Source organism: Kogia breviceps, chromosome X, assembly GCF_026419965.1.
Source record: "Kogia breviceps isolate mKogBre1 chromosome X, mKogBre1 haplotype 1, whole genome shotgun sequence".
In the NCBI taxonomy this organism is placed as follows: domain Eukaryota; kingdom Metazoa; phylum Chordata; class Mammalia; order Artiodactyla; family Physeteridae; genus Kogia; species Kogia breviceps.
In genome coordinates this window covers 33,075,061-33,086,882 of record NC_081330.1, presented here as the reverse complement: position 1 = coordinate 33,086,882, position 11,822 = coordinate 33,075,061, and the positions used below count along the sequence as shown (strand labels likewise).

General features: G+C 36.2%; 1 pseudogene; it reads left to right on the top strand.

Moving 5' to 3' along the window:
• The first annotated feature begins 5,183 nt into the window (after positions 1-5,183).
• LOC131749084 (U4 spliceosomal RNA) lies at positions 5,184-5,307 on the top strand (annotated as a pseudogene).
• The last annotated feature ends 6,515 nt before the right edge of the window (positions 5,308-11,822 follow it).

The window sequence follows — 11,822 nt, the reverse complement described above, 5'->3', positions numbered from 1 at the left end:
TTCATCTTTTCAAAGAACCAGCTTTTAGTTTTATTGATCTTTGCTATCGTTTCCTTCATTTCTTTTTCATTTATTTCTGATTTGATCTCTATGATTTCTTTCCTTTTGCTTACTTTGAGTTTTTTGTTCTCCTTTCTCTAACGGCTTTAGGTGTAATGTTAGGTTGTTTATTTGAGATGTTTCTTGTTTCTTAAGGTAGGACTGTATTGCTCTAAACTTCCTTCTTAGCACTGCTTTTGCTGCATCCCATAGGTTTTCGGTCATCGTGTTTTCATTGTCATTTTTTCTAGGTATTTTTTGATTTCCTCTTTGATTTCTTCAGTAATCTCTTGGTTATTAAGTAGTGTATTGTTTAGCCTCCATGTGTTTGTATTTTTTACAGATTTTTTTCCTGTAAATGATATGTAGTCTCATAGCATTGTTGTCGGAAAAGATGTTTGATATGATTTCAATTTTCTTAAATTTACCAAGGCTTGATTTTTGACCTGAGATATTAGCTATCCTGGAGAATGTTCCATGAGCAGTTGAGAAGAAAGTGTATTCTGTTGTTTTTGGATGGAATGTCCTATAAATATCAATTAAGTCCATCTTGTTTAATGTATCATTTAAAGCTTGTTTTTCCTTATTTATTATTTATTTAGTTTTTTTCATGGATGGGTTGGGTTTCAAGTGTGCTCTTTCTTTCTTTCTTTTCTTTTTTTAAAGAAGATGTTGGGGATAGGAGTTTATTCATTGATTGATTTTTGCTGTGTTGGGTCTTCGTTTCTGTGCGAGGGCTTTCTCCAGTTGTGGCAAGCAGGGGCCACTCTTCATCGTGGTGCGCGGGCCTCTCACTGTTGTGGCATCTCTTGTTGCGGAGCACAGGCTCCAGACGCACAGGTTCAGTTGTTGTGGCTCATGGGCCTAGTTGCTCTGCGGCATGTGGGATCCTCCCAGACCAGGGCTCGAACCCGTGTCCCCTGCATTTGCAGGCAGATTCTCAACCACCGCACCAACAGGGAAGCCCTTATTTATTTTCATTTTGGATGATCTGTCCATTGGTGAAAGTGGGGTGTTAAAATCCCCTACTATGATTGTGTTACTGTCGGTTTCCCCTTTTATGGCTGTTAGTATTTGCCTTATATATTGTGGTGCTCCTATGTTGGGTGCATAATTATTTACAATTGTTATATCTTCTTCATGTATTGATCCCTTGATCATTATGTAGTGTCCTTCTTTGTCTCTTGTAATAGTCTTTATTTTATTTTATTTTATTTTTTTAAATTTTATATTTATTATTATTATTATTATTTGCGGTACGCAGGCCTCTCACTGTTGTGGCCTCTCCCATTGCAGAGCACAGGCTCCGGATGCACAGGCTCAGCAGCCATGGCTCATGGGCCCTGCTGCTCCACGGCATGTGGGATCTTCCCAGACCACGGCACGAACCTGTGTCCCCTGCATCGGCAGGTGGACTCTCAACCACTGCGCCACCAGGCAATCCCAATAGTCTTTATTTTAAAGTCTATTTTGTCTGATATGAGAATTGCTACTCCAGCTTTCTTCTGATTTCCATTTACATGCAATATCTTTTTCCATCCCCTCACTTTCAGTCTATATGTGTCCCTAAGTCTGAAGTGCATGTCTTGTAGACAGCATAGATACAGGTCTTGTTTTTATATCCATTTGGCCAGTCTGTGCCTTTAGGTGGGAGCATTTAATCCATTTACATTTAAGGTAATTATCAATATGTATGTTCCTATTGCCATTTACTTAATTGTTTGGGGTTTACTCTTGTAGGTCTTTTCCTTCTCTTGTGTTTCTTGCCTAGAGAAGTTCCTTTAGCATTTGTTGTAAAGCTGGTTTGGTGGTGCTGAACTCTCTCAGCTTTTGCTTGTCTGTAAAGGTTTTAATTTCTCCATCAAATCTGAATGAGATCCTTGCTGGGTAGAGTAATCTTGGTTTTAGGTTTTTCTCCTTCATCACTTTAAATATGTCCTGCCACTCCCTTCTGTCTTGCAGAGATTCTGCTGAAAGATCAGATGTTAACCTTATGGGGATTCCTTTGTGTGTTATTTGTTGTTTTTCCCTTGCTGCTTTTAATATGTTTTCTTTGTATTTAATTTTTGATAGTTTGATTGATATGTGTCTTGGCGTGTTTCTCCTTGGATTTATCCTGTATGCGACTCTCTGTGCTTCCTGGACTTGATTAACTATTTCCTTTCCCATATTAGGAAAGTTTTCAACTATAATCTCTTCAAATAATTTCTCAGTCCCTTTCTTTTTCTCTTATTCTTCTGGGACCTCTATAATTTGAATGTTGGTGCATTTAATGTTGTCCCAGTGATCTCTGAGACTGTACTCATTTCTTTTCATTCTTTTTACTTTATTCTGCTCTGCAGTAGTTATTTCCACTATTTTATCTTCCAGGTCACTTATCTGTTCTTCTGCCTCAGTTATTCTGCTATTGATCCCTTCTAGAGTATTTTTAATTTCATTTATTGTGTTGTTCATCATTGTTAGTTTCCTCTTTAATTCTTTTAGGTCCTTGTTAAATGTTTCTTGCATTTTCTCTATTCTATTTCCAAGATTTTGGATCATCTTTACTATCATTATTCTGAATTCTTTTTCAGGTAGACTGCCTATTTCCTCTTCATTTGTTAGGTCTGCTGGGTTTTTACCTTGCTTCTTCATCTGCTGTGTGTTTTTCTGTCTTTTCATTTTGCTTATCTTACTGTTTTTGGGGTCTCCTTTTCACAGGCTGCAGGTTCATAGTTCCCGGTTTTTTTGATGTCTGTCCCCAGTGGCTAAGGTTGGTTTGGTGGGTTGAGTAGGTTTCCTGGTTTAGGGGAGTAGTGCCTGTGTTCTGGTGTATGAGGCTGGATCTTGCCTTTCTGGTGGGCAGATCCACGTCTGGTGGTGTGTTTTTGGGTGTCTGTAGCCTTATTATGATTTTATGCAGCCTCTCTGCTAATGGTTGGGGCTGTGTTCCTGTCTTGCTAGTTGTTTGGCATAGGGTGTCCAGCACTGTAGCTTGCTGGTCGTTGAGTGAAGCTGGGTCTTGGTGTTGAGGTGGAGAACTCTGGGAGATTTTCACCTTTTGATATTACATGGAGCTGCGAGGTCTCTTGTGGACCAGTGTCCTGAAGTTGGTTCTCCCACCTCAGAGGCACAGCCCTGACTCCTGCCTGGAGCAACAAGAGCCTTTAATCCACGTGGCTATGTATTATTCTTTTCTGATAATTCTTTCAGTGTATCCCTTCAGACTTTGTGCAAAGCGATTCTTTGTTCTGTACCCAGCCCTCAGTCCCCACGACTGTCACGGCTTCGGCCACCGGGGCGCCTCCAGATCTGGCAGCCTCAGTGAGGCTGCCCTCCTCTCAGGCTCCGGGGCAGTTCTGTGATGGCAGAGAGAAGAGACCTTGAGCTGGAAGTTCCAGCTCTGCTGGCAACCTTTTACTGTAGAAGTCCAGGTAGTAAATATTTCAGACTTTGTGAGACGTATATTCTCTGCCCCAACTATTCAGCTCTCCTCTTGTAGCATGAAAGCAGCCATAGACAATACATAACCAAGTGGATGTGTCTGTGTTCCAATAAAACTTTATTTATGAAAACTGGCTGTGGTGAGGTTTGGCCCCAACTGTAGCTAGGCAAGTTTTGCTTTAAACCCAAAGCCTTCAGATAATTTGCTGTGAAGAGGCAATGATACATTCAGCATATAACCCAGTTATGCCTTCTTATATGAGCAAAGAAGATTTCTGTTCTTCACCCTTCCTCCTTCACCCCTGTACTTGCTTCATAGCCTAAAGGCAATGTAGAATGCTGGTCTAGTAGGAACTCTGCAGCTCTTAAAAAAAGGTGCCACTTTTGAGCTTTTCCTTGGGGTGCCAAACATAAAAGATAAAGGGCACACTAGTTGTCATTTCTGGAAAAGCAAACTCATTCCTTTTTAAGTGAGTCAGAATGGCATTCCACTCAACATCAGTTGAGCTCCAGGGGGCCCTCACGAACTTCTACAAAAACTGTGTATTCAGAGATGCTTCTGAATATTTCAACCTCATCTATCCTCAGTTACTTGCTCTAGGTCCAGCTGACCTTGAAATGTGATGTAGTGAGAAGAGCCTGAGCTCAGATCTCAGCTTTAAAACACAGTAGCTGTGTGACTTCCTTAGTTATCCTTTAATTTGTCTATTTCCCAGTCTCCTCATCTGTAAAATGGTAAAATTATCATACCCATTTCACAGAATTTTTATGAATATGAAATACATGATGCATGTAGAGCTCTGTACCTATATAGATAGATATTATATATACATATATACAGTCTAATAAAAAGGTATAGGAAAATATAGTGATTTTTCTGGAATTAAACATGTGGAGAGATTTTAGTATAAGCCTATTCCTAGTTATGATTTTACCTCAATATTTTTTAGTCTATAATTAGATGAATGATAACTGAAAGGTCTGGTTTATGTTTTATATATATATATATATATATATATATATATATGTCTATATATATCTCTCAGAGGTCAGTCATCCAATTCTTGTTTATCTTTGTAACCATGGCAATGACTTCATCTACCATTTGCTATCTGAAGTGTGATACAAAAATATGAAGATGTCTCCATATGAATATGGAGACATCTGTCACTGTCCCAAAGGAGGCTGAGCATGAGTGTACTGCTGGACCATCAGAGACAAATTGCAGAAAAGGCATACATGCTCATAGTATTAATAAATGACCATCAGCAGGATTTGTTGACCATTTGAGTCTCTGTCAACTCTGAGTTCAGTCGTGTTAAACATGTTGGATTGATTAGCACTGCTTCTACTCAAGAACACACCATCCTTTTTTTAAAATTTAATAATGTGACTGTTCACCCTCTTGTCTAAGTAACAAGGTAATTTTCAAGGATTATATTACAGTTGCATTTTGTTTGTACATAGTCAGAATGTGTTTCTTCAAATGTCAAAATCAGGTTAGTAGAGATGTTTGTCACGGTGCAAGAAATTTCATCAAGTGAAACCAGGCAAGGCAGATTTCTTAAAAGTTGGAAGCTACACAGTTAATTCAGGTCATCAAAGGTTGTACAAAAGTGATGAAAATAATCAACTGCTATATTAAAACATCCATTCACATTTTTTTTTCTAATTCAAGTGGTTTGTACATGAACTTTTTCTTCTGAATCAACTTTCAATGTATCTTTGTGCAGTGGCAATATCACAGCTCGTGAAGTTTATCTGAGGCACAATTATTGCTGATTGAAATGTTTAGTGTAATGATTTTTCCCACATAATGTTAATTATTTCTATAATATAATTATTCATTTTTATTTAGAAATTTTAATGAATATTTGAAGGAGAGATGTGACTTGGAAGTTCATTAGCTATGTGATTTTCAAGGCCTGTTCAGAGGAGGTAGAGACTGAACATATAGTTGAAAGAACACTAGTCTTGGAGAAAGGTCATGTGGACTCTATCACCTGGGGTCTGTTTTTCCTAGGCTTCCTCCACTAAATCTTTCTAGGCTGCCATTTTCTCATCTGACAGATGAAGAAATAATACCTATCCTATATTTTTCATGGACTTGGATTTTCAGAGACAGTTACAATTTCAAATATTCTAACACTTTGACAGGACATTTGTCTTAATTTCTGGCTCACAAAGCCAGTTACATCGTGTTGTTGTATAACTAAGGTCGTAGGGAACTAGAAGCTGCAATTCAACCTGGCTTTTATGTCTTTCATTTTATGTGCAATTATTATACTCTTTGTCTTTATGGCTTTTAGGCTCAAGATAAAAGCTCCTGAAGCATGAGAGTTGAAAAAGCAGTCATTCACACCTCCTAGTAGCCTTCATTTTCTCATTCCTTTTGCAGTTTTCCTGGGAAATATGACAGGTTTCAACTCTCACAGAGACCTAAAGGATGATTGAGGGAATCATAGACTTATAAATTTTTGAGTTGGAAAGTTCAGTCCTTTGCTTTCAGGTGAGAGAAAAGAAGTCCTGACACAATTCATTTATTACAGTCCATCCTGTGTCCTTTGTGGAAGAAGAAGAATCAGTAGAAGAAAATAGAGTGGAGAATTATTGGCAGAGATTGCCAAGGGATAGGAAAAATGGCCAGCTGGTCAGTGTTAGGGTTTGCACAGGTACACTAGAGAAAAATAGAAAAGTTGTATCTCCCGTGGATATACAGAATTTGGAAGCAGGAAGCGAGCAAAGGAACTGGGGTTCACATGAAGTATTAAGGGGAATTAGATAAAGGCCTGTTTGGAAAGGCAGTGATACAACTACAACCTACTAATTTAAGAAAGAAAAATCCCATTGAAATATAATGCAATAGGCTTTAATCTCTAGGAATTAATTTCTGAAACATAACTGGACATCAAAACAATTCTTATCCCAACAAAACTTCCTCAGTTTCAGTGGCTGCAAAACTTCTTAGGCTTCAATAGCTGCAGTATAGCAATAGCTATGTTAGAATATGGTGAAGCAGGACAATTAAAAGTAAGGAATGAGTAGAGTCAAGTGGGGGCTGAAAGAAATATATTAAGTGTCATTGAGAACTACTCTTAAAAAATTAGGACTAACTATAAATCCAGGGAAATTACGCTGGTGATGTACAGGGCTAAGTAGAAGTTTCTCATCTGCAATAAGCGTCTTTCTGACTAAGAAAAGTTCTTTGTGGTGGTAACATTACTAAATGGTATTTTTATATATGCCAGTGTACCTATGGCAATGAAGATGTGGTAGTTCATCAATTACTTGATTATGATTTTCTTTTATTTCTTATCAGCTGGGTGATCATTTATTTATTCAACACATATTTATTGAGTCATATATTTGATATAATATAAAAATACAGATGAATATGACACAGTCACCTGCCATTGAACTTTTCAGCCATATACACATAATTTTATGTGCACATATAAAATTGAAAAATTCACTTATGAGACATTTTATCTTTGAAAATAGATGAAGAAAAAACTAAGATGACTAAGTTAAAAATAATCAGGAAGTTGTCTTTGACATTTTTGTCAGATAGTTATCTTGGAAACTCTGTATTTCAAAAAGTCATATTACTTTTCCTATCTCTGTGGAAGATAGAGAGAGTGCTTTATATGATTTTCCATAAAAATTCAAAGTTTATTCTGGCTATGTTTTGTTGTATGAATCTCTTAGGTACAAATACTTTGCTCTTTGTAGTAGTGGTTGTTTACCTTGCTGTAAGCAAAAAAATCTGCTTGAATGTTTTTTCATTGATTTTGTTTTTCTACACACCTTCCATTTGTAATGAATCATAATGCTTATGTTATACCAAAATGGACAGCATTGGCAATCTGATTTATATACACTAGACTATTTCTATTGACAAAACAAATAGGACAATAGAACCAGAATGCTAGAAGGAAATTTGAAACGTTATCAATTTACTTGAGCTATAGTCCATACCTATTAAAAAATGGATAAATCTCTAACCATTTTAAGACTATTCAATAAAAAATTTCCTACAATTCCCTTTTGTTATATTTGCCTAACATTTGCTGCTGACTTCATCAATTATATAAATAAGTAAAACATGCAACCCCAAATGTTTTTCTCTCATATTGTAATGGTATGTGTTTAAGTAAATGGGATAAAGTAGAGTGCTAACAGGCAGCATTTCCCCATTGTCAAAGATGATTTTAGAGTTTGCAACTGTAAAGAGATTCAATCTTCTCCCTGAACAAGCTGGGATCAATATACTTTTTACTTAATAACCATCAGTTATCATCAAGAGATCATGCTGAAACAACAGCAACTCAGTAAGATTCTTCTGCCAAGCCACTATGGCAGAGTCATCATAATCACATTTATCTAGTGCAGGATAAAGAACACCAAGATCAAACCACAAAGCAAAAGTGTAATCAGGAACTGGGCCAAAGTACCAGGTTACTGAAAAGAGAAGTTAGAAATCAAGGTATAGTAAGCAGGAGGTAAGGATATTAGATGCACATTCCCAAACTGAAGTTAAGACAGGTAAGAATCTTAAGCTAGGAGGAAAAAGAATTAGAGAAACAGATTGTCAACAGAAAATGAGGTCTGAAAATGTCAGGCAGTAGTGGTTTTGATGAAGGCAGCATTATTTCCTCTATCTTGGCCTTGCATTTCAGATTATCCTCAGCATACTCCTCAGCATACTAGCCATCTTCCCTTCAGAATTCAGGCAGAGTCCAAAGTGGCAAAACCTCCTGCTTGCCTGATCAAATAATTGGCAAGCTAAACCATGTGACACATATACGTTTGCAATCACCTAATTTGGTGAAATATAAAGTTTACTATCATTTGGCACTGGTATCTAGATATAGCCAAGTCTATTTCTATATGTCAAACAGAAGGAGAATAATTATTTGAAGTGAATTAATCCCGGGGAGTTCTTCTAACTATCTGTATTTTGGGGATTATGTAATCTAGGTACCTGAATTGTATGCTGAGGCCTATAATTGATAAATCAAATACAATTTAGCATATAAGAGTACTGAGAATTGAAAATGTTTCTATCAGTATTCAGAGAGGTGATACGTAGGCCCTTTCTAAGTTGATATCAGAAATGTTAAAAAGGAAAATTCAGTCAATCAGTTCATTAAAGATTCACACCCAAAAGATACATGTTGACACTTGAACCTTAAAGATACATAATCTTTTTGCTAAATGTTGAATTTTGTCTTTAAAAAGGAATTTAACTTCCAAAGAAAGATTAAGATATGCAGGGGCTTAATATTTCTAAAAATTTTAAATAAATTTGTTTTTCTTTTTATCACAAGAATGCCAGTATATACATAAATAAATGGTGATGTGTTTTCCTTCTATTGAGGGTTAAACCAGTATTTTATTAATATAACTTTTGGGGTTAATGGATACATACAAATCTTGTTTGGTAAAAGTTGAGGCAAAAGTATATGAGTTTTGAATGATTTAATGTCACCTTAATCTGTCATTTTTAGATTCTTAATCTTCTTATTTATTCATCTGAAAATTTTTTGTCTACTGAGGCAGTTTAGTATACTATAAAAATAAAACTGAGCCAGGTGGTCTGTGTTCTGTTTTTATATTCCCCCACCTATTAGCATTGTGACTCTGGATAAGTCAACTAACTGTTCAGAGCTTCAGTTTACTAATTTATTAAATTGGAATAATAATTAAAAAGTGTCAATTTGTGTGTCAAATGGAGATGATAATAATAATAGAAAAGTTTTTTTTTCAAATTTTCAATGGTAATATTGTTGCTATTTTATTCTTAGGAGTTTAAAGTGAAGATTTTCCTTCTTTTACTAATGTGTTGGTAATATGGTAATTATTGACTGAGAGAGGGGAATTAGTTACTAGAGACTATTGTATCATGTCAGTTTCTATAAAATACATATAATTCCATAGACAAGTAAGTAATGTAATATTGCAAAATATTTGCTGGACTACCTAGATCCTAGATGAAAATACAACTTAAGTGGGTCTATAACTGGTTGAGTTCTAGATCTAAAGAAAGCCAATTAAAGAATTGGTATTAACTTGGAGAAAGAGGTTTCTTTTCTTTTCTTTTTCTTTTTTTTTCTTTGAGATACACAGGCCTCTCACTGTTGTGGCCTCTCCCGTTGCAGAGCACAGGCTCTGGACGTGCAGGCTTAGCGGCCATGGCTCACGGCCCCAGCCGCTCCACGGCATGTGGGATCTTCCCGGACTGGGGCACGAACCCGCATCCCCTGCATTGGCAGGCAGACTTCCAAACACTGCGCCACCAGGGAAGCCCCAAGAGGTTTCTTTTAAGATAACTCTATTATTGGTTCTGTCCCATGCAGTTTTTATTAGTGACTTTGATGGGGATATTCATGACATGATAATAAAATATGTGGAGAGATAACTCAGATTCAGGATCTCTAGAGGTCAGGAGCATCTAGAAAAACTGGCTGAAACTATTAAAATGAAATTTGGAAAGGACCTTCAATTTGTTTCTCAGTCATATCTTTTTAAGTATAGGATGAGTATGACATAGCTAAAGCATAGCTGGCATGAAAAGGTCTGGGTGTTTGCACTGACTATAGATACTGAGTAATGAGGTAGGTTAGGAGAGCTAATATGAAGAACCTAAGAACATCAGAGTTCCTTGAAGTCCAGGAACACTTAGGGGAATAGTGTAGTAGGGTTACCTTTCCACTGCATAATGTTACAAATGGATGAAGACTAACTCTACTTCTGCTATGTTTTCTCTCTCCTGGTATTTCTACACTGGGGTTGACAGAAAGACTGGCATAAGACTCAGGAGAAGTTTGAGGGAACCACACCAAGCTTAATGAATGTCAGAAAATATGGTCATTTTTATTATGTGAGAAGTATATAACATATATTAATAAAGTTTGTGTTCCTTGATTGGAACATTAAATCTCATAAGATACGGGATTTTATTATGTAAGCAACTGATGTCTGCTAAAAAACAAAAACAAGTATCAGGCTCATGTAATTCTGAGAAAAAAGATTCTATTGCATCCTCCTCGTCTTAAAAGAGGCCTTAGTTATTGTTGATTTTACTTTGTCTTCTGTATTAGTCAGGCTTCTCCAGAGAAAACAGAGCCATAAAACATATGGTTTATTTTAAAGAATTGTAGTGGTACAAGTTCAAAATTCGAAGGGTAGGTTGGTGGGCTGGAGACTCAGGGAAGAGTTGTAACATGAGTCCAAAAGCCGAATTCTGCTGGCAGAATTCCTTCTTGAGATGAATTACAATTGAGATGAATGCTAAAAACTATACAGTGCTTTGGAATCATATGACGAAAACACACAGTCTGAATGGTTCAAAAATGACATTTGAGCTACAGTGGATGATTAGAAGTTAACTAGGTAAAAGGAGAACTAGCATGTGTTACCTGCTGTATTGGGAGGGAGTGTGGTGAATATGAAGGTCTGAGAGAAGGCCAGTGCTGTTAGGAAAGAAAGAATAACAGAGAACATGATTCAAATAAGAATCTAGATTAGGGATGGGTCGTGGGAAGTCTTGATAAGCACTTTAAGGAATTTTGCCTTTACCATAAGTGTTAAGGAAAACACTAAATATATTTAAGTAAGGGAAATGCATCATTAGATTTTCTTTCAAACACCTCATTCTGAGTAGGCTGGAGGGAGAGCAGAATGGATGAGGATTAGACCAATTAATAAGTTATTACTTTTCCGGGCAAGAGAAGATGGAACCACAGACTACAGAGATAATGGAAGAGACAGAAATAAGTAGATGTATTGTAGAATTATTTAAGTGGACTCAATATATGGGGTGAGGGAGAGAGAGAGTGCTAAACTGAATGGATAGTGATATCATTTGGGGGTATAACAGACACATGACTAGGACTAGGTTGAGGAGAAAAAAAGGGAGTATATCATGAATTTGTTTTTATTTTTGAGGTGCCATTGAGACATCTAAACAAGCTATAAACTAAATAGCTAGATATACTGGCTTTGAGCACAGAGAAGAGATTTGTTCTAGAGACAAAATTTTGAGTAATAATAATTTTTTCCATAGGTAGAAAAATTTCAATAGTTTTGCTCTCTTTATTTTTTAATTTAATTTAATTTATTTTTTTGGTCTCATGGAGGTTGTATCTGAATGGGTAAACAACCAGGCAATAAATAGTACATCCTATAATATCAGAGAGTGATAGTGCAGTAAAAAATAAAACCAGTATATACATTTTAAAATGTTTTTATTGAAATATAGTTGATTTACAATGTTGTATTATTTTCATGTGTACAGCAAAGTAATTCATATATATATATTATATATAATATGTAATATATACTTTTTAAGATTATTT